The following is a 24756-nucleotide window of genomic DNA, read 5'->3' as shown; positions in this document are numbered from 1 at the left end:
CCGCATACCACAAAAAAAAAAAAAAAAAAAAAAAAAAGAGAGGTTAAGTAATTTGCCCCACATCACACAGGAACCAAGTGGTGGAACAAGATTCGAAGCAGTTCATCTTCGAAGTGCCTGAGCGCTTCATCACTGCGCAGGCCCCTGCCCACCAGCCAGCCCCCTGTCTCACAGCTCTGCTCGTCTCCTGCCCCACACTGGCACCCATCTGAGCATGTACAGTCCTCTGAGCTGCCTAGCTCTCTCACTCGGGCTTCCAAGCCTTTGCTCCCAGCATGTACATTATTCTGGTGAATGTGACCCTGTCATACTTCGGCTTCAAATTTGGGTCTCAGGCCTCCTTTCCACTCTTAAAAGACTGTGGAAAACAAAGAGCTTTTATTTATGTGGATTACATCTATCACTATTCACCATGTTAGAAATTAAATCTGAGGAAATTAAAAATATTTGCTTATCCACTTGAAAAAAATAATAAACTCATATGTTAACATAGATAATATATGTGATGAAAATAGCAATATTGTCCAAAACATTAAAAAATTAGTAAGAAGACTGTTATTGCTTTACATTTTTCCAAATCTTTTTAATGTCTGGCTTCAGAGAAGACAGACTTTTTATACCTGCTTCTGCACTCAATCTTAAGTGATACATTGTTTTGGTTGAAGTATATAAAGAAAATCCAGTTTCACACAGATATGTAGATGGAAGAGGGAAGACTGTTTTAATAGCCTTTTCGGATAACTGAGAACATTGTTCTTTGACACTTTCCTAAAATTCAACAAGTGGTAGTTTCTTACAATTTAATGTGGAGTATGAAACCACATCAATAAAATTATCATACTCTGTTACATTAATCCATTGGTCTTTCTTACTCTTTGAAAGGACCTTTTTCTCACGCATGATTCTGAACATCATGCATTGGTCATTTGGAAAATATGGGTTCACTGAGTTATAAAGCTCTTCCAAAAATCACATGTCTTTGTGCCGAACCAAGACATTTCACTAAAAATGACCAGAAGATCCTATTTGTTAATTACATCAATTCCATCAAACCATTCTTTGGAAACCATCAGATTCATGGTGGCAGATACCAGTTTTTCACAATTCTAATTTTTGCTTGAAAGCTTTAATTTTATCATTGGCAACGAATACTGTCAGTTGTTTTCCTTGAAGTGACAGGCTCACCTCATTGATTTTCAAGAAAATGTCTGCCAAATACCCAAGTCTGAATAACCCTAGTTTGTCGGTTGTTCTCTCAAGTAAAAACGGTACTGAAAACAGCATCTATTTCAGTTAGAAATTCAATTGCACAAAATCTCTCCCTTGAAACAGCCATAGAATTTCAGTATGCAGAAGTGCTTTATGTATAATTCTCATTTTGTTACACAGGATATTAAAATATGTACTCAAGGGTCAAAATTTAATAAATTTAATCATTTTTGCTTCATCAAGGGCATTCTTGAGTGAAACCAAATTTTTTGTTTAATGAGTGCACAGCAGTGAAAAATATAGTGACTACAAACACAATTTGGCACTGCCTTTATTCATGCTAAGGGGCTAGTGTTTCACACACCATTGCTTTTGTACCATCAGTGCACACATCAACACCGACAAACAATGTCTTAGTATTATTACATACATAGTTTTGACCTCACAAACTCCCTGAAAAGCTCTTGGGGATCCCCATGGATACACAGATCATGCTTTGAGAACTATTGCCCTACACACCTTTCTAGAGCCATCGCAAATGTAACTTCCCTGAGAAATTTTACCACCTCTCCTTCTCTGTGCCACCACTGTGATTTGTATAAACTTCTGGCATAGTACTTATATTTTATTACATATAGTTAATTATATCTTCTTTCTCTCCTACAATTGTCAGTTCCTTTAGGGCAGAAACCATGTCTTATTTATCTTTGAATACTCAGCCCTTAACAGTATCAGGCACATAGTAGGTGCCTGATAAATATCTGTTGAATAAATGAATGAATGAATGAATAACTTGTATGGCAGATTGTATTTTCTAAAGATGGTTACAACAATATGTCCCATCACAAATGCTCTTCTATAATCCTGCCACTTACCCATCAATAGGTCTGCTCCCTTCTCTTCTGACCTGGCAGGTCTTTGTGACTGCCTGTAAAAGCAGGTCTTTGTACAACCTATAAAGGTAGTAGAAGAGATGCTATGTGACTTCTGAGGCTAGGTCTTAAAAGCGCCATGCATTTCTGTCCTGACCTCTTGGGACACTAACACTTGGAACCCAGCCATCATACTGTGAGGAAGTTCAAGCAGCTTGTGCAGAGTCTACCTGGAAAGCAACCTGGGTCGTTGGTTCAAAGCCCCAGCCGAGTTCCCAGCCTACATCCAGGGACCAATTTGTTGCCCATGTGAGTGAGCCATCTTGAAAGTGGATCATCCAGTCCCTATTTGAGCTGAGCCTACTGACAACCTAACAGAAATGAGACACCCTGGTGAACCACTGCCCAGCTGCTGATGTATGAGCTAAATAAAAAATTATTTATTGTTTTAAATCACTAAGCTTTGAGTAATTTGTTATGCAGCAACAGATAACCAACACCCTATATTTGTCAGCTCACAGACGACAGAAACTATGATTGACTTACTCTATTATTCCCTACTACATCTAGCACAGGGCCTTGCATATTGTAGGTGTTCAAAATATATTTGTTGACCTGAAGCTAGCACCTTTTTTTGATGCCACATATCCAGTTAAATATAATCAGTATAATCATGGATCTTACACATGGGATGGTGAAAACATCTCATTCCTCCAGGACACAACTAGATACTACTGTACTCATTAGGAAATAACATGAAATGTAAAACACAAGGCATGAAACCCTGGTCTCCCTGTTTTTTCCATGAATTAGGCTACAGAGGGATTTTAAACAACAATTACTAGAGAAATGTCTTCCTACCCACCTCCTCGTCAGCTCACATGAGAAGTGTCGATTAAGAAGTCAGATGAGAGAGGCCACAAAAGACAAGGAAGATAGAGAAAATGTTGGCATTGATTTACTTTTCTAACTTATTATTCTCATGATTTCAATTTTTAATCAACCGTGCTTAACTTATAGCTTAACATTACTAGCTAAATTGAGAAAGAAAAAACTGTATTACTCATTTTTATTTCTAATTTACAAACAGTAAAAAAATTACACATGACTTTTTTGTTTGTTTCCAGAAAAGACATACTTTATCTGAATGCATCAGCAGAAGGAAACCAAATAATGGCAATGGAAGTGACTCCGAAGAAATGGAGACCAAAGACTTCATGCTAGTTTTATTTTGAAGGATCATTCCTCATATTCTAAGTTTGGGATGGGTTTGTAGCCACGTTGGAGGATGGCATGCTAGACCCAAAAGTGTGTTATTGGCAGAAATGTTCTAACTAGTGATTCCTTCAAAACTTCTTGGGCAGCAATTTACTCACAAAAGGCTAAAATAAAAGCTCAAAACTAAAAGATTTGAAATAAAAAAGTATTGCATTAGAAAGCCACAGAAGCAAACGTTCAATATTTTACTTATTAATGCTATGTGCGCTTCTACTAAAATAGCACCTCAGGTTGCTAAGACCAAAAAAACCTATGCAATTGATGAGACATTAGTGACAATCTGCAGTAGAGGTGTTTGTTTGGAAACATGAATCTTTGGCAAAGAAGGTAGCTCCACTGCCACTTTCAAATGACTCCACCGATTAACATACCAGGCTAATGATATGGAAGACCAACTCATAGACAAAATAAAGCAAATGAAGTATTTTTCATTGCAACCTGACTTGTGCAATGATACTGCTAATATGGCAATCTTTCAGTACAGATGTAATTTGAACACAATGGTGATATGAAGGAAGAATCTTTTTTAAAAAAATTTTTTCGTGCTCGTTGTCAAAAGACACAACTAGCTTTCAAATGTATAAAGCTAAAAAGAATTACACTGTCAACAGGTGTGGTCTGGAGTTTAAGTTTTGTGTACAAGTGTGTTCTGATAGCACAGCTGCAATGACAAGAAAACATTCTGGAGTGAGCGCCCATATTAATAAACTTACACCAGAATGTACATTAATGCACTTCTGGCTTCGTTGAGAAGGACTGGCTTCAAAAATAAGTCAGCTAAACTAAACATTGTACTTAGTGACGTAGTAAAGATAGTAAATTACGTAAAGGTAAATGAGTTAAATTCACGGTGATTCTGAATGAATAATCAAGAAGGCGGCTAATCATAAACAACAGTACTGCATGTTGATGTTTGATGGTTATCGAGAGGAAAAGCTCTCTCAACAATGTCTGCAGTGCGGAATAAACTCTTAGTGTTTTACAAGGTAAGAAATCCGCTTGGTCCCAACTTTGTAAAGATATGAATTATAGCCAGACTTGTTTATTTGCCTGTCCTTGCTATTTTAACGATCTTAATACTTTCACGTAAGGGAGAAACAATGTTTTTCAATGGCATATAAGATTGAAGACCTATAAGAAAAGCTACATGCTTAAAAGAACAGTTTCCACATTTACACCATGTTCCAGAATTTAACAATTATCAGTGAAACAGGTGATGATATTGATACAGCACATCTGCCGAAAGTTATTGCCAAATATTTTCTGAATTTGATAGAATGTTTTGAATCTATTTTCCCAGATTTATGCATAAAAAATTCTATGGATTCATTTTTCATCAAAAGATAATTTAAAGTTAACTAATATTTTTGGAACTGGCTACTGATGAAGACCCAAAAGTGAATTTTGAAAACACAGCACTACTTGCCTCGTTTTAGATAAAAACTGAAAATGAATAAAATAAATAACAATAAAATAAAGGAGTCAATTCTCCAAGAAGTCATAACAGTTCTTAATGTGTATACACCTAATAACAGAGTGTCAGACTACACAAGGCAAAGACTGATAGAGCTGCAAGGAGAAACAGATGAATCCACTATCATAATTGGGAATGTTAATATCCCTCTATCAGAAATGAACAGATACAGCAGGGATGAAATCAGTAAGGACCTAGTTGAACTCAACACCACCAATCAATTGGATATAATGGACATCTATGGACTACTTTATCCAACAACAACACAATACACATTCTTCTCAAGCTCACACAGAATGTTCACCAAGACAGACCACATTCTCCACCATAAAACACACTTTCACAAACTTAAAAGAATAGAAATCATACAGCATCTGCTCTCAGACCACAATGGAATTACACTAGAAATCAATAAAAGACAACTGGAAAATGCCAGAAAGAACAATCTAATCATCAACAATCTACCTTAATTCAGCACGCTTCTGTTGAGTGTCTGCTACATGGCATGTCCCCAGGGGCGAGGGCCATGGCTGTATCCTTGGTGCACTCATTCCCTGACTCTATGATCTCTATCAGTATTTATACAGTAAATAAGTAAAGTTTTAGGAAAATACTAAAACTTGCCTGGAGTTCATAATCTACTGGTGAAGGGTGAGGGTAGAGTGCCTGAGACCCTGACAATGACAGCATATTCTGTACGTGCTCTGAGATCTAGATATTGCTACGGGAACACTGAGGAGGCAGTCCTTATCAGTGCCTGATTTGTCACTTTTTTTTTATTGTGTTACATCCTTTGTCTGTTTCTCCTTGTATTCTGTCGTCAGTTCCTGTGTCTAGGTTATTTTCCACATAGTGCAGTGCATGTAAGTGGGAGCTTAATAAAGGATTCTTGATGAAATAATGACACACCTACCATCACTTACTGAGTTCCTCCCATCTTCACAAACATTTTCTCAATTAATCCTACAATAGCCTATGAGGCAGATGTTATCTCCATTTCATAGATAAGAAGGCAGAAGCAGACTTCCCTGGCGGTCCAGTGGTTAAAATTCCGCACTTCCAATGCAGAGGGTGTGGGTTCGATCCTTGGTCAGGGAACTAAGATCCCACATGCCGCGTGGCCAAAAAATAAATAAATAAATAAATAATAAAAATTTTTAAAAAAAGAAGGCAGAAGTACAAATGGGCTAACATATCCAAAATAACCAGCTAAGGTGATGACTGGCTCGTGAACCCAGATTCAACTGACCCCAAAGCCATGCTCTTAGCTAGCACTATGTTCTGGATCTGCCGTTTATGGTATGATCATTAAGAAGATGATTTAATACATCCTATCTGCAGTTCCTCTTTGGCAAAATGGCATAACTCATTCTTGCCTATTTCACTGGGATGAGGGCAGTTGTGAAGTTCAAATGTAGGCTGTAATGTATAAATAAGGTATTAAAATAATTACTTGTTTACTACATGGCAAATGCTCCTTTACCTTAGAGACTGTCATTCATCTTTGATCTTCCCAGTTCTCCACCTAGAGCCTTGAAATATAGCAGTATTTGTTAATGTTTGTTGCATGACAAAATTACGAGTTAAGGAGAGAATGCATATTCATGAAGGAGTTTGCCAGCTGCTGTTTTAAAAAGGTTAGAATTGAATTTTGTGATTGAAAAAAGTAAATTTATATTCTACCCTGGTTTAAGAAACTAGCTCTTTGATGGTGAATATGTTTCCCACTAGACTTTGAGTAGCCACGTGCCACCTCGGTAGGCCTGGGGCAGACTTGGCAAAGGTGCTGCCCAGGCTCTGTGCCTACACAGCTTGGTCAAGAGGGCTAGCTAATTGCTCACTGGGCTCTGCACACAAAGGTACATTTTGCAAAGCTGCTTTTTGCACGTCGTCAGTTGGAAATGTAACTCTCAGAGTGTAAGTCATTTTACTTTGTATGTATTCAGAGTGACTGCAGAATTGCTTTAGCAGATAATTTCATGGTGAGAAGGAAAATACTTCATAGATATTCTCAACTGAAATCCTGAAAGCTGCACTGGAGGTTGTCAGCTTTCTTCTTTTGATAGCTGTGCTCCCTTTAGAAAGAAGGAAAAGGAAAAATACCCTTAAAGTTCTCCTTCCCATGAGGGGTACGATGCCGTGCCCCCTACATTGTTTGACCTTTTCGATTGACTCTTATAGCTGGCTTTATTGTCTCAAATGAGTTGGGTCGATGTGAGGTTCTATCTTTATTATTTTCACTTCATTCTCTGTGGGCAGCATTACTAACGCCATAGGGAACCACCTTGTGCAGTCGTGGGTGTGAGGACAGGAGAATGGGGGTAGATGGCGTCCCATAAACCCATTGTTGTAAGTAGAAAACAGCTCGGAGCACAGCTGATGATGGGTCTGGAGAGTCTCCACAGGTAAGAAATAAAAATAGTACCATATGCCCTCTTCTTAGTTTTCTAGTTCAGTGCTTCTCAAGCTATCTCTGGTAAAGAATTCATTTTTAATTTTTTCAAATATCCAATCTATCTCAGATTAATACTTGTGTCAAAATGTAATAAGTTAAATTTAGAAAAGTTAAATTTTAAAAAGATGAATAAAATACAAGCCCCAATTTTTAAATTTGATTCAGGCATAAATGTATATTTCAGTAAACGTATTCAGAACAAACACCAAGAAAAAGGAAAGAATTACAGACACTGTGCACATTTCTAAATTTGACGTGTATACAAATGTGATTAATATAGAAAATTCCTATTAGACTTGTACTTCTGTCACTCCATAATCATAATTAAACAAAGTTACAAGTGAAAAATAGCAGTTCTTCATACTAAATGCCTATATGCACACTTTGAATGAATAGCATGCATATATGAGCATGCTTCTTGCTTGCTAATTGATCTAATCTAGGTGGGATTGACAACAGTGCTATTCTCAGGGGACAGATGATAGAGCCAGAAGTGAGTCCATCAAGGACACAAACCATGGTTCAGGCACTCAACGTAAGTGTGCTGAATTAGAGCAGGCTGTTGGTGACTAGACTGTCCTTTCTGAACTGTGGTTCTGGGAACTACTCATCCATGTCAGGGATCCCCAGGGCTCTACTCCCAGCTAGGGGCCAGATCTTTATGACAGCAGCAGCTAATCCTCTGAACCATCCTCAGCTAAACCCCATTGTTCAAGAGCGGAGGCTTTCAGAAATGATTTACAATGTCTTTCTGAGTAACAATGAATCTTTATTACTGAACAGTGGAATAAAACTGCTCCCAGGAGGAAGGAATAGGTTCTCCTCCTACGAGGTCTGGAGATGGGAAAAGAAGGCCATCGTGAAAGTGTGTATGGGTTTTGTAACTAGGTACTTTCTGAAGGGCATTGAAGGTCATTGAGGATCCAGCCCTGCATTTCCCCTTAGGGCGGTGGGACTGAAACTCGGCTCTTTGGATGCTCTGATCAGTAAGAACCCCAGTCTAAGGAGGTGTGAGCTCAAAGTGGAGGGAAGCCTCTCTTCTACGGTTCTGATAATGTGCCTCTGGCCCTATGCTGTAAGTGCCCCACTCAGCAAAACAAAAAGCCTACAGTTCACTAGACCCACAGAACTCAGAGAGCATTCAGTGGATACCTTTGTTACCCAACTACTCATGTCCTTGATTAAATTTCATTGATATGTACTGTACCTTCCCTGAGGTGAGTTCTGGTAGGAACAATCTTTTCCTTATAATAGCGCTATTTCAGTGCCCTTTACAGATTAGTACCCTGTGTGACTGCCCAGCTGGCTGCCTTATCGTGTGGCTATTAGTTTTACCCCCCAAAGTCTATTCTCAATAGAGCAGCCAGGCTGACATCTTAAAATCGAAGTCAGTCTTTACAACTCTTCATTTTATCAGAATGAAAGCCGAAGTCCGTATGGTGACCTTCTATCTGCCCCCCTCCCATCTCCCCAGCCTCATTCTCCCACCCTGGCATCCTTGCTATTTCCTGAAGACACTCTTCTGCCTCATGGTCTTTGCACCGGCTGTTACCTGCAAAGAAGGCTCTTTACCAAAATAACCGTATTGTTAACTCCATACCCCTTTTAAGTCTTTGCTCAATGGTGCATTTTCAAAAAGGCTTCTCATGCTCGCTTCAGCATGAGGATTAGCTTCTGCTGTCATATACTAAAATTGGAACAATACAGAGAAGATTAACATGGCCCCTGTGCAAGGATGACACTCAAACTCATGAAGCGTTCCATAGTTTTACCTAGAGACTGTCATACAGAGTGAAACAAGTCAGAAAGAGAAAAACAAACATTGTACAATATTGCTTATTGTGGAATCTAGAAAAATGATACAGGTGAACTTACTTGCAAAGCTGAAGTAGAGACACAGACATAGAGAGTGAACTTGTGGATACCACGGGGGCATGGGAGTGGGGTGAACTGGGAGACTGGGATTGACATATATACACTACTATGTATAAAATTGATAACTTATGAGGGCCTACTGTATAGCACAGGGAACTCTGCTCGGTGCTCTGTGGTGACTTAAATGGAAGGAAATCTAAAAAGGAGGGGATACGTGTATGCGTGTGACTGATTCACTTTGCTGTACAGCGGAAATTAACAACATTGTAAAGCAACTGTACTCCAATAAAAAAATTTTTTAAAGTCATCAATAAATCCAAAGTCATCTAAAAAAAAACAAAAACAAAAAGGTTTCTCAAAGAGGTTGTAACATTACAACCCACTCCCAACCCTCCCTTTGGCACTTCCAATTTTCTTTACCAAACTCTGTAATACTCACCCCCTAGCCCTGACAGGATTTATTGCCTTCTAACCAACACACAAAATTACTCAGTTTATCAAACACTCATGTGGCCCTTATTATTATTATAGCCCTTTAGAAAGAACTAATTTAAAACTTTGATTATATGTATTGATTATTTTCTGACTTCTTTCTCTAGCATATCAGTTCCTTAAGGGCAGGAATTTTTAAAAAATTACTACTGTATTTCTGGTGCTTAGAACAGTACCTAGCAAATCATGGGTTCTTAATAAATATTTGTTAATAAATGAATGATTCTCCCATTACTTCTTTTCACAGAACCATCCTTGAGTTTCCTTTAAACATCTCAAGCTCTGGTGTTTGTCTCCCCTTGCATGTGCCACTTCCGCTCCCTGTAATGCTTTGCCCCCCTTACCCATGCCACAAACTCCACCCATCCTTTAATTTCATTTAACTTCATCACTGCCCATGAGAACTTTCTCTTGACCGTGTACAGACATAGTCAAGAGCTCCTTTCTCAGTGTAGCCAGATCAAACCAAGGATGCTTTCCCAAAGAAACTTAGTTCTGGCAAATAAATCATCTGTGTCTGCCCGGACAAGAAATTTTCTCAGAGGGTCAGGGCACAGAACTGATACCTGAGTTTCAAGCACAGGGCGGGTTGGAAAACATCAATGATAAAACACTTGCCTAGAGTATATTTTATCCCCATCCATTGGATAGGAGTAAACCCGATTCTGTATTGAATAGGAGAGGAGAGAGGAGGAAGAGGAGAGACCAGCTGCTTACACCATCCATGTCATCCATGTCCTCAAAAGAGCAAATTAAAAGACATTGAAAAATAAACAACTAAGGTTAAAAAAAGAGTAGACAATGATTTCCCATGGAGAGTTTGGAAAATGGCAAGGTCAATCCAAGATAGCTGAGGTGTTCAGACCACAATCTGTCTCCAGTGACTCTACAGAAATGCAATTCCTTTTTTCTCTTGACCTCTTAGACAGACAATCTTAAAGTATTTAATGAGTGTCATTCTCCTCCTCTGGTACTCTCAGGCAGTTTGAGAGTGTCCTTTCAGAACTCCAAAAGACCAATAAAACTGCCCAGACTTGACCAGAACTGAGATTCTTATGCAGGGCAACACCGTCAAGCTTCAATTAAGGAATGTGCTCAGGTAACCAACCCTGGTTTCAGATTTCCAGAAATAATTATTTGAGTTCTCAGGCATAGTCTCTTCAAAAGCTACTAAAGAGCTTTATAAATACCTACTCATTATGGTCCCTCAATTCTATATAAATTTGACCAAGTATTTGAGAAAGCATGACTTTGCCATTAAGATACCCTGCAAACACAGATCTCTCCAAACACAGGCCAACTATTTGCTTTGTGTCTTATCCAAGGAAAAACTGCTGCCAACTGCTAATTGATTATTTTATCCGGCTTAAGTTCAAGTGTATGAATATATAGGGTCTTGGATAACTCAAGGCTGCATAGGGTTAGAAAACAAGGCCTTTTCATTATCCTCATCCATCATCCACCTGAATTTATTTTCAGAAAATATATCCCCATTTTGGAGTTTCCAGAAATAATTTTTTTTCTAGGCATAATTTCTTTGAAAGCTTTTCATGAGCTTTGTAAATTACCAACCTCCCAAGGAGGGTTTAAATCAGATTAAAACAGAATGGAGCGAGGGAGTTGAGTTTGGTCTCAGCCAGGCTACCAGGTACTTTCTATCACACATAATGCAGGAAGTTGCATAGAGCTCTGAACCGATGCCTGAGTGTACTGGCTGGGCCACAGCTCAGGGCCTGACATGCACAAGCAGACAAAGTCTGACAGCTGAGATGCTCATACTTCCTCTATAGTATCCTGGACAAGGGTCACCAAGAGGCGATATTTCCCCTCTTAGAGAGCTTCCGACTCTGCTTCCTCTGTTCCCGACTACCTCAAGTGTTGGAAAAATTTCCCCCCTGGTTCTTCTCCAATGGGCAAAACTATACCTTCTGGGGATATGCAGTTTGAATCTATTCTTTCTTTTACATGAAATCCCTCAAGCATGCAGTACAGCGCTGTCTAACAGAACTTTCTGCAGTGATGGAAATCTGTGTGTTGTCCAATATGATAACTACTTGCCACATGTGGCTACTGAGCCCTTGAAATGTGCAGGTGTAACTGAAGAACTAATTTTTAAATTTCTATTTAATTACTTTAAATAGCCACATGTAGTTCACAGCTATCATACTGAACAGTGAAGACTGTGACATTTTTCATGAATCTCTTTACCAAAAATCTTCCCTTTTCCAGGTAAATAGCCCTTGTTTCTTCAACAGTTTCTCAACCAAAATGCCTTCCAGAACCTTCTCCCTGTAGTCAGTCCTCTCTGGATATGTCCTGATTTGCCAAATTCCTACAATGTACTAAAGCAGAGAACTCCTGGTGAGGTCGGCCCCAAAAGACCATGGCCTCTTATCTGATTCTGCTCAGATGTTTGATAATCGTCTCCTTGAAACCTACCTAGCCAGTACATTTTTGGCATATACTCAGCCCTCAATAGTTATTGAGGGCTGAGTATATGAGCCCTCAATAACTAGCCTTCTTGAAAGAAAATAACTGTTATCTGGGGGGAGAATAAAATCTCTAGTTAGCACCTCTCTTCAGAGATCACAAGTGACACTCATAGTGAGAGAAAGTTACATTCTCTATCCTTGGCTTCTCACTGAGCCCTGGAGGGCACTCAGAAGGGGTTGCAGATATCATTCTATTCACTGAAATGTCTTATATATTATACAGCACATCAAATATCAGAAAATTATAATTGCGATACTCTTTAGACAAATCATTAAATGGGTGTTGCATTTCTACAAAAAAAGATATGTATAAATTGAATTTGAGAAACAAATCATTTCAGAGATTCTTTATCACCTTTGTGGGTTGTTCCGCAAAGAGCCAGCAGATCCCTAAACATCTTAGCTTTGCGTTTCTCCTCTCCTTCCTCTAGATTGTATACGTGATCCATACACAGTCCCCAGGAAGCATTAAGAGACGGCTATTTTCAGGAATTGGGGTAAATACACTTACTTGCAAAGACCTTTCTCAAAGTGAATAATCTTAGCTCTATTAATAGAGTTGAGAATTACTGAATCTATTGTGTTTATGAATCAGATTTCTAAAGTGGGGCACAACCTCAGCATTACCTTACTGGACAGAAATAATTCATTACATAGCCACCTAACAGGGCTGACAGGGAACCCCTCACCCCAACCCTTGGTGGGCTTCTGATCATGAGCGGTAAAGCTTTCTGAAAACAGATGAGGAGAACGGGGCTAAGATAGAAGAGAGAACAGGGCTGATCATCTTCAACAAAGTGCCTAAAAACTCTTACCCATAGAATGCCTTTCATTTCTTCCAATAAGTAATCCTTTACCAAATTTTATGTATGCAAATCCTTTCTCTGTGGCTCAAGAAAAAAATAACTACATTTTCACACGTAGGCACAAACAAACTGAGGTCTCTTTGATCTCTCTTAAGCCTCTTAGTAATCCTGAAAAATCTTTAGGCACAGAGTTCAGCCTCTTTTTCTGTAAGACCAAGTATTAATTTTAACATATTCAGTATAAGCACAAAGGCCATTAAATATACCCACATGTGCCAGAGTTCGTGAGGTATAATTAAATTTTAACAAGAACAATAAACTGCATGAATTCAAGGGAAATGTTACTTTCTTAACACTTATCCTTTCAATAAAGGATAAGTCTTTTACCTAAATGATGATTATCTCTGGGTTAAGGTCTTGGAAGGCATCTACTGCAAGGTGCAAGAATGTCTTCCAGTCAGTGCTGGAGAAGGGTATATGAGAACCTGGGAGGAAGACAGAAGAGAAGCCAAATCCCCCTCTTGTTGGAAGACACCAGGGTCCAAAAGTGATGGAACATAAAAACAAAACCACTGAGTGCCTGTGAAAATCTCAGTGTAATAATAGTTTGAAACTTAAGAGAACTAGATCAAAGTGAATAGTTAGGAGGGAAAATGTGGGTGGTCTTGATTAGTGCTTTTCACAGCCCCTTTATTTAGGAGTGGGGAAGGGGTGGAAAAGGCAGCTGGACAAGGCTTTGGGCCCCCCAAACTGGCCTTGACTTCAGCAAGAACAGCTCCTTGTAAAAATCTGATTTCTCTATTTGGCTTCCATGCAGGCTTTCATATTTTAAAAGATGAAGAAATTTTGCAAGCCCCTTAGCTAAATGTCCATCCCTCATACAACTTACAGGGAGGAGAGCAGGGTTTCACTTACAGTGTAGAGGGTAGTTTCCTACTCAGGGACACAGGTAATAGAACCGAACGATGCTATTCCCATCTTTTCTTTTCTTTTTTTTTTTCTTTTTTTTTTTTTTTTTCCTATTCCCATCTTTAATTACTTGTGTTGAAGTCTAATTTGTTTTTAACAGATGGCACAGAAGTTGTGTAAACATTACTAAGAGTAAATATTAAGCCTGCCAGGAAATTACCTTAAATCCCAGAAGAATGCTGATGCATTTTGGCAGAGTCCAAGTAAAGTCATATGCAATTCTCATCTGTCAACACCATTCAATTTACTGTAGAGCAAAAGAGTTCTACCCCTTCATCCTTCCTTTCCAATAGCCCCTTTAGTCCTTCTCAAAAAGGACCCTAGACTACGGCCATACTAAACTGATCCCCATCATGAACTTGAAAAACATGTACCAGACACAGTACTTGTACAGTGAAAATAAAGATTAAAAAGATACACTGGCTGCCTTTGAGGAGTTGAGGTCTAATAGGAGAGACAGGTACATGAATTGCAGTATGGGAAGACCAAGAAAGGGATGAAGATTCAGGGGTTGAATGGACAGCGAGGCAGACCGGCTGGCTGCTGAAGGCAACAAGTGAAGCAATTAAGTGTATCCTGGGGAGGCAGGAAAAACTTGACTCACTGCTTCTGCCTTAGGTCAGGACCCTCATCATTTCTTATCTAGACAATTGTAATAGCCTCCTAAATGGGTCTCCCTGTCTCTAAACTTACTTCATCTATTCTATCCCGCTCTCTACCTGACCTGCTTAAAATTCTTCAATGACACAGCCAACTGCAGAGCCAACACCTCTTACAATGACTTACAGTGGTCTTCATTATCAAAATCCTGCCCATCTCTCTGGCTTATTTTCTTCTAAACTCAAGATCACATAAAAGTTCTTGGAGGTCCCCAAAGGCTCTGTGCTCTCAGATATATCTGGGCCTTTGCACAAGGTATTTCTTCTGTCCACAACATCTTCCTTATCTCATTCTGGCTAATTCCCATGTGTTCTTGGAGACTCAATTCCCCTACAAAGCTTCTCTGGACAGTCCCTAGACTAGGAGAGTGCCCCATCTTCAGTGTTCCCAGAATGCCATGTACTTAGCCCTAGTGGAACATTTACCACACTGCTTGCATTTGTCACTGTGTTTTATCTGCTTAATTCCCCGAACTCGGGTTGTGAATTCCTTAAGGACAGTAAGTTCATTATCTTTGTACCACCAAAGGTCATGCAGCACCTGGTGCATAATAGGGACTCAGTGAATGTTTTGAGTTCAATAAAATATTGACCTAGAGGCTCATGACATAGAAGGGAAAAAAATCAGTAAAAGGAAAAGGAAAAACATTAAATCTTTTTTTTGTCACTTCTGGTTGGGGCACCAGAATGAAGTCACTTAACTGATCTGAAATAGGATTCTCACTTGACACTAATGATTAAGAGGGCACATGAGGTAGTGGGAAGTACAAAAACCTTACAATCAACCATAGCTTCAGTTGAATCCTTTGCCTTAGCACTTACTGGTTGTGTGACTTGGGTAAAGTTACACAGCCCCTTGATGCCTCAGTTTCCACATCTGAAAATGGGGATAATAACAGTCCGTATGTGATAGGGTTATTGAGAGGATTAAATGAGCCTGGAAAGCACTTTGAACAGTGTCTGCCACATACTCAGCAACTGATAAACACCAGATATTGTTACTGTCATTGTTATTAGTTTGTGAGAATACTTTGTAAAGAGCTAAACAAATTCCTATCATCTTAACAATAAAATAGCATTTTCAGGAAGTCTTTCCAAGTTTACAGTAAGGAAAGTCCCCAGAGGGCTATAAGACAGCATAACTGTATATCAAATGTGACTTCAGTTTTAAAGTGATGTTCTACTCAATTTCATTTGGAAATATTCTGTGTATCTTTTAAAACTCAGTAGATAGACTTTAAAGAAAAAAATCTGTATTTATAGCAGAAGGAATTGACTTAGTACTCAGGCTGGATTCTATCTTCTCTGGAACAAATGAAGGATTTCTTGACTGTCTGTCTACAGGGGGATCTGGCTGGAATAAGGGAATGGCCCCGGGACCCATGAGCAAGCTAACTAGTGCCGGGAGAGGGAGGGGTGTGTGTGTGTGTGTGTGTGTGTGTGTGTGTGTGTGTGTGTGTGTGTGTGTGTGTGTGTGTGTGTGTGTGTGTGTGGGTGTGTGTGTGTGTGTGTGTGTGTGTGTGTGTGTGTGTGTGTGTGTGTGTGTGTGTGTGTGTGCGCGCGCGCACGCACGTGCATGCTCTAATGTTTTCTTAAAGGCTTCTCCAGGAAATGTCTGATCACATATTTACTTTTCTCAGCCTATGACAGCAGGGATCGTAGAATAGATGTCTCTCATCCATAGCATTAGCTGAATTACAGTGCTTTTCTTTCAGTAAAGGCAAAGTACACACCTTAGATACCGGCTCTGGAGTTGTTTTTCTTTCAAAAAAGTAGCCTAGATCTGAAAAAACAAAAACATAGCAACCATTCTCCTGAACATTTCCAGGCTTTTAGAGGGTTAAATGAAAGGCAAGGAAAAGAAAATACACTGTGAGAAAAAAGAAAGATGGAGAAGAAAACAAGGGGAAAAAACCCCATGAAAACCTGAACTGGCTGGAGCAACTCCTCATGGTTACGGCACACATGCCTGGGGCAAGGCAAGAGAGGTACTTCGCTGTGATGAGGCTCTCCTCTGCACCCAGTTAGGAAAGATAAGATGGAAGTGGTAACATCACACCAGGTGGGCCTGGATTAGACTTTTGGAAGCAGCTGCTTCTAACATTTTGCAAACAGGGGTTGCAAAAGCAAGTCGTAAGTCTTCTCCAGAGACACTGAGGAAAGTTAAAGTCTGTTTTCAAAGGATGGTCTAAAGGCAAGGGGATGGTTTGAGTCAGTATTCAAAGTGTTCTGAGGGTGTATCATTTCGGACACAAAGGAATATCTCCTAAACTACAGCTGCCTCCCTGCTACTGTTGAAATAACAAAACTCAAACAAGTCACAAGATCATCCAAACCATCAGAAGGAAGGATGCCATGGTTTATACCACTAGTAAGCACACTTCTAATGAGGTCAGACTCGAGGTTTGGAATCTTATGTTGGCCTGTTACCTTTCTCCCCTTAAATGGGCACCAGGCCAGCTGTCCTGCAATGTGGGCCAGTAAACAGAAAGGTGGTCAAGCAAAACAGAACCTTAGCATCTGCAAAAATCTGTCCCTGCTACTTGAAAAACGATTCAAAGCCTGAGCCCCCAAGTGGTCAGTCATGAATGCGATCACAAATGTGGCTGCTTCCTGCTTAATACCATTCAAGAATTTAAGAGATTCATTAGCTTATACCTCACCTTCCTCCTAACAACTCTCATTTTAGTTAAATGTATTTATACCTGTCTTCTTCTAAGAGGGAGCCAGGGTGGTTGGATATCATTCATACTACAACAGACCAGCCTCCAAGGCTCACTGTAAAACCCAGAGACTGTAAGCTCACGGCTAGTTCCTTCCAGCCCTAAGCCTCTGGGATCCTCTGCAATGTAAAGACAGTAAAGGCTGAATTTTAGAACATGAGTCGGGCTAGGAAAAATCATAATTAATTGTGAGATGGTGACTTTTACTACCCTATAAAGCTGGATTAAATGTAGATGCTCTTAAGACCGCTTAAGAAATTTACGTTTCTCTCCACCACCCACTGTGACAACTTAACCAACCTTCTGGGACAGGAGGAAAAGGTAACTGGGCCATAAGGATCCAGATTCTTGAATCGTTGTTGGAATAATAGCGGCTAATATATCTTACACCTCAAGGCTTCCACAATCTCTTATTTTAATACAGGGGAAACTGTCCACTAATAGACTTTTCCCCCTGTATATATCAAGAGGCTGTCTTTTTTCCTAAGAACGAATGAATCAACAGGAGCAAGTGACCCTTGGGTACTGTAACTACTACTGGAATCTAAGCACAAGCAGGGAGGGGCAGAGGGTTCAGAGGCAGGGACTTGATGTCTTTAAACCCCCATGTTCACTCTGGTGGGGATTAAGAAATACATGTGTATGACAGGGTGTGAGAAAATCCTGAAAACTTCTGAAAAACAGGTTTTAAATTGGGTACAACATGAACTCCCTCTTTAACAAACTCCTGCAAAGAAATACCCCTTTGAGTGCCCTAATTCCACTGACTGCAGGCTGGCTGTGGACACTGACCCAACATGCACCTACACAGTAAATCTAACATACGTGCAAACTTGACTTTGTATCCACCAGCTCTGGATTGCACATTTGCTCCGTTAGCCAAAAACAGCATGAGGGCACAAGAGTACCTTGTTTTCTCCCCTACCACGACCAGGCTCATCTACAGAACACATAGTGTCTTAATTATCTTGATAAGATACTAAATTATTCCTTGCAAATAATAATATTCTACAGCACTCCATCTTAATAAAAACCCAAAACATAAAAAGTGTTGTCTAAAAAAATTGAACTCTTCATTTATAAACATGAAGAAGGTTTTTCTAGGTTGGCAGATGGACAAGGAACACAGATGGTGAGGGAATGAGCTAACAAACGGACAGAGTGAAAAATACCTATTACATACCAGCCAAAGGTATGATACCTTTAATGAGGTGATGCTCCAGGGATGATGGGGGAATTCAAATTCAACTAATATTTACTGAGTGGCTATACTTCCTTTAATCATGACATTTATTAGTCATAATCACCCTTGTGTGGTGTCACTATTTTCAGATTCAGGTGACAAAATAGCTGGAGTTTAAGTAAGGCAGGCTGAAAAACGCCTCAGTGATGATGGGGTTGACAACGTTGACAGACTGCAAGAGCTCTAAGGAGTCGCTGTTTTCCAGCTGGGGATGGGTGCCTCGCCACCCACATTCCCTCATACATCTAGCAACAAGCCAACAAGTCAGAGTTAAGGAGAAAGTAGTTTTTCCTCTAAAGTGCCTTAAGTGAAACAAATACAGAATGTGCCTACAAAATATTCAAAATCATCCAACATGGACCCATCACCAGACCTGCAGAAGGTTGGGAGAGCTCTCTGCAAAGAAGTGAGAAAAAGGGATGCTATTACATTGACTGTGTGGTGTACAGCTCTGCTCCTTCTCAGGCTGAATTAATGAGCTTTCAAGAAACGCAGGAGTAGCATTTCTAGACCACTGGACAATTACGATGGACCATTAATGGTGCTAACAGTGCTCAGGATTCCATGAGGCAGAGCACCCACCTTCGGCAAATGGACCCCCTGGAGCAACCCGCTGTATAATTCATTAGCAAACCAACCACTAATACGCTCACCTCTTTAGAATGTGGAAGGATCAAGCAGACCATGTGACAAACGTTTACGCTCCCCCTAGTCTTGCCAAATGCTGATCTTTCCATTTTGTAACTCTACTCTGGTATCTGTTCTCAGCAGGTCTTTGGGTTAGAATTCTTTTGTCTCCACAATAAAATCTCCCAGCACCTGACAAACTGGGGATGAACTGCCCTTAAGTGGATATTATTTGGCCCCTATGTGTTCTTATATCTTGGTCCACACCAATGTAGGCCTGGGGAGGCCAAGGCTAATTAAAAATAACCAAATGGAGGACCTTCAAGATGGCAGAGGAATAAGACATGGAGATCACCCTCCGTCCCACAAATACATCAAAAATACATCTACGTGTGGAACAACTCCTGCAGAACACCTACTGAACGCTGGCAGAAGACCTCAGACTTCCCAAAAGGCAAGAAACTCCCCAGGTACCTGGATAGGGAAAAAGAAAAAAGAAAAAACAGAGACAAAAGAATAGGGACGGGACCTGCACCTCTGGGAGGGAGCTATGAAGGAGGAAAAGTTTCCACACACTAGGAAGCCCCTTCACTGGTGAAGATGGGGGGTGGCGGGGGGAAGCTTTGGAGCCACGAAGGAGAGCGCAGCAACAGGATGCAGGGGACAAAGCAGAGAGTTTCCCGCACAGAGGATCGGTGCCGACCAGCACTCACCAGCCCGAGAGGCTTGTGTGCTCACCCGCCGGGATGGGCAGGGGCTGGGAGCTGAGACTTGGGCTTCGGTCAGATCCCAGGGAGAGGACTGGGGTTGGCTGCGTGAACACAGCCTGAAGTGGGCCAGTGTGCCATAGCTAGCCGGAAGGGAGTCTGGGGAAAAGTCTGGACCTGCCTAAGAGTCAAGAGACCATTGTTTCAGGGTGCGCAAGGAGAAGGGATGCAGAGCACCGCCTAAACGAGCTCCAGATACAGGCACAAGCCCCAGCTATCAACGCGGACACCAGACACAGGCACGAGATGCTAAGGCTGCTCCTGCTGCCACCAAGAAGCCTGTGTGGTCACTATCCACACAGGTCACTATCCACACCTCCCCTCCCGGGAGCCTGTGCAGCCCACCACTGCCAGGGTCCCATGATCCAGGGACAACTTCCCCAGGAGAACACACGATGCACCTCAGACTGGTGCAACGTCACGCCGGCCTCTCGGCCGCTGCAGGCTGGCCCCGCATTCCATGCCCCTCCCTCCCCCCCGGCCTGAGTGAGCCAGAGCCCCCTAATCAGCTGTTCCTTTGACCCCGTCCTGTCTGGGGGGCGAACAGACACCAAAGGGTGACCTACACGCAGAGGCGGGGCCAAATCCAAAGCTGAATCCCAGGAGCTGTGAAAACAAAGAAGAGAAAGGGAAATTTCTCCATGCAGCCTCAGGAGCAGCAGATTAAATTGCCACAATGAACTTGATGTACCCTGCATCTGTGGAATACCTGAATAGAAAACGAATCATGACAAAATTAAGGTGGTGGACTTTGGGAGCAACTGTAGACTTGGGGATTGCTGTATGTGACTGACTAGTTTCTGATTTTTATGTTTATCTTAGTACAGTTTTTAGCTCTTGTTATTATTGGTGGATTTGTTTACTGGTTTGGTTGCTCTCCTTTCTGTTAATTACTTTTTAAAATTTTTATTTTAATAATATTTTTAAAATTTTTTATTTTAATAACTTTATTTTATATATTTCTTTTTTCTTCTCCTTTTTCTTCTGAGCCATGTGGCTGACAGGGTCTTGGTGCTCCGGCCGGGTGTCAGGCCTGAGCCTCTGAGGTGGGAGAGCCGAGTTCAAGACATTGGACCACCAGAGACCTCCTAGTCCCACGTAATATCAATTGGCAACAGCTCTCCGTCTCAACGCTAAGACCCAGTTCCACTCAACGACCAGTAAGCTCCAGTGCTGGACACACCATACCAAACAACTAGCAAGACAGCAACACAACCCCACCCAGGAGCAGAGAGGCTGCCTAAAATCATAAAAAGTTCACAGACACCCCAAAACACACCACTGGACGCAGTCCTGCCCACCAGAAAACCAGATCCAGCCTCATCCATCAGAAAACAGGCAACAGTCCCCTCCACAAGAAAGCCTACACAACCCACTGAACCAACTTTAGCCACTGGGGTCAGACACCAAAAACAATGGGAACTACGAACATGCAGCCTGCGAAAAGGAGACCCCAAACGCAGCAAGTTAAGCAAAATTAGAAGACAGAGAAATACGCAGCAGATGAAGGATCAAAGTAAAAATCCACCAGACAAAACAAATGAAGAGGAAATAGGCAGTCTACCTGAAAAAGAACTCAGAGTAATGATAGTAAAGATGATTCAAAATCTTGGAAATAGAATGGAGAAAATACAAATTAAAAATTCTCTAGAAGGAATCAGTAGCAGAATAACTGAGGCAGAAGAACGGATAAGTGACCTGGAAGATAAAATAGTGGAAATAACTACCACAGAGCAGAAAAAATAAAAAAGAATTAAAAGAATTGAGGACACTCTCAGAGACCTCTGGGACAAAACCAAAATTCGAATTATAGGGGTCTGAGAAGAAGAAGAAAAAGAGAAAGGGACTGAGACAATATTTGAAAAGATTATAGTTGAAAACTTACCTAATATGGGAAAGGAAATGGTCAATCAAGTCCAGGAAGCACAGAGTCCCAAAAAGCATAAATCCAAGGAGAAACACACCAAGACACATATTAATCAAACTATCAAAAATTAAATACAAAGAAAAAATATTAAAAGCAGCAAGGGAAGAGCAACAAATAACACAAAAGGGAATCCCCATAAGGTTAAAAGCTGATCTTTCAGCCGAAACTCAACAAGCCAGAAGGGAGTGGCAGGACATATTTAAAGTGATGAAAGGGAAAAACCTACAAATAACATAACTCTACCCAGGAAGGATCTCACTCAGATTCGATGGAGAAATTAAATCCTTTACAGACAAACAAAAGTTAAGAGATTCAGCACCACCCAACCAGCTTTACAACAAATACTAAAGGAACTTCTCTAGGCAGGAAACACAAGAGAAGGAAAAGACCTACAATAACAAACCCAAATCAATTAAGAAAATGGTCATAGGAACATACATATCAATAACTACCTTAAATGCAAATGGATTAAATGCTCCAACAAAAAGACACGGACTGGCTGAATGGATACAAAAACAACACCCGTATATATGCTGTCTACAAGAGACCCACTTCAGACCTAGGCACACATACAGACTGAAAGTGAGGGGTTGGAAAAAGATATTCCATGCAAATGGAAATAAGAAGAAGGAAAGAAATCATAAATATCAGATCAGAAATAAATGAAAAAGAAATGAAGGAAATGATAGCAAAGATCAATAAAACTAAAAGCTGGTTCTTTGAGAAGATAAAATTGATAAACCATTAGCCATACTAAACAACCAATGGATCACTGAAGAAATCAAAGAGGAAATCAAAAAATACGTACTGACAAATGAACACAAAAGCACAACAATCCAAAACCTATGGGATGCAGCAAAAGAAGTTTTAAGAGGGACGTTTAAAGCAATAGAGTCTTACCTCAGGAAACAAGAAAAATCTCAAGTAAACAAACTAACCTTACACCTGAAGCAACTAGGGAAAGAAGAACAAACAAATCCCAAAGTTAGTAGAAGGAAAGAAATCAGAAAGATCAAAGCAGAAATAAATGAAATAGAGATGAAGAAAACAGTAACAAAGAACAGTGAAACTAAAAGCTTGTTCTTTGAAAAGATAAACAAAATTTATAAACCTTTAGTCAGAATCATCAAGAAATAGAGGGAGAGGACTCAAATCAATAAAAGTAGAAGTGAAAAAGGAGAAGTTACAACTGACACTGCAGAAATACAAAGGATCATGGGAGATTACTACAAGCAACTCTATGCCAATAAAATGGACAACCTGGAAGAAATGGATAAATTCTTAGAAAAGTACAACCTTCCAAGACTGAACCAGGAAAAGATAGAAAATATAAACAGACCAATCACAAGTACTGAAATTGAGAATGTGATTAAAAAACTTCCAACAAACAAAAGCCCAGGACCAGATGGCTTCACAGGTGAATTCTATGAAACATTTAAAGAGTTAACACCTATCCTTCTCAAACTCTTCCAAAATATAGCAGAGGGAGGAACACTCCCAAACTCATTCTATGAGGTCACCATCACCCTGATACCAAAACCAGACAAAGACGTCACAAAAAAAGAAAACTACAGGCCAATATCACTGATGAATGTAGATGCAAAAATCCACAACAAAATACTAGTAAACAGAATCCAACAGCACATTAAAAGGATCATATACCATGATCAAGTGGGGTTTAACCCAAGAATGCAAGGATTCTTCAATATATGCAAATCAATCAATGTGATAAACTATATTAACAAATTGAAGGATAAAAAATATGATAATCTCAATAGATGCAGAAAAAGCTTTTGACAAAATTCAACACCCATTTATGATAAAAAACACTCCAGAAAGTAGGCCTAGAGGGAACTTACCTCAACATAATAAAGGCCATATATGACAAACCCACAGCCAACATCATTCTCAATGGTGAAAAGCTGAAACCATTTCCACTAAGATCAGGAATAAGACAAGGTTGCCCACTCTCACCACTATTATTCAACATAGTTTTGGAAGTTTTAGCCTCAGCAATCAGAGAAGAAAAAGAAATAAAAGGAATACAAATCAGAACAGAAGAAGTAAAACTATCACGGTTTGCAGATGACATGATACTCTACATGGAGAATCCTAAAGAGGCTACTGGAAAACTACTAGAGCTAATCAATGAATTTCATAAGGCAGCAGGATACAAAATTAATGCACAGAAATCTCTTGCATTCCTATACACTAATGATGAATAATCTGAAAGAGAAATTAAGGAAACAGTCCCATTTACCACTGCAACAAAAAGAATCAAATACCTAGGCATAAACCTAGGGAGACAAAAAACCTGTATGCTGAAAACTATAAGACACTGATGAAAGGAATTAAAGATGATACAAACAGATGGAGAGATATACCATGTTCTTGGATTGGAAGAATCAACATTGTGAAAATGACTCTACTACCCAAAGCAATCTACAGATTCACTGAAATCCGTATTAAACTACCAATGGCATTTTTGACAGAACTAGAACTAAAAAAATCACACAATTTGTATGGAAACAGAAAAGACCCCGAATAGCCAAAGCAATTTTGAGAAAGAAAAATGGAGATGGAGGAATCAGGTTCTGGGACTTCAGACTATACTACAAAGCTACAGTTATCAAGACAGTATGGTAGTGGCACAAAAACAGAAACAGAGATCAATGGAACAGGATAGAGAGCCCAGAGATAAACTCATGCACATATGGTCACCTTATCTTTGATAGAGGAGGCAAGAATATACAATGAAGAAAAGACAGCCTCTTCAATAATTGGTGCTGGGAAAACTGGAAAGCTACATGTAAAGGAATGAAATTAGAACACTTCCTAACACCATACACAAAAATAAACTCAAAATGGATTAAAGACCTAAATGTAAG

General features: G+C 40.0%; 1 protein-coding gene and 1 non-coding gene across 2 annotated transcripts in view; one reads left to right on the top strand and one right to left on the bottom strand.

Moving 5' to 3' along the window:
• The window catches only part of KCNH1 (potassium voltage-gated channel subfamily H member 1), a 436627-nt gene that overhangs the window by 159601 nt on the left and 252270 nt on the right, over window positions 1-24756 (bottom strand). The window lies entirely within an intron of this gene.
• Window positions 8954-9058, top strand: LOC112067592 (U6 spliceosomal RNA). Its single transcript, XR_002893375.1, has one exon. It is a non-coding gene; the product is annotated as a U6 spliceosomal RNA (small nuclear RNA).

Source organism: Physeter macrocephalus, chromosome 4 (assembly GCF_002837175.3).
Source record: "Physeter macrocephalus isolate SW-GA chromosome 4, ASM283717v5, whole genome shotgun sequence".
Lineage (NCBI taxonomy): Eukaryota > Metazoa > Chordata > Mammalia > Artiodactyla > Physeteridae > Physeter > Physeter macrocephalus.
The sequence above is the reverse complement of the archived record's forward strand: the minus strand, read 5'-3'. Positions and strand labels throughout refer to the sequence as shown.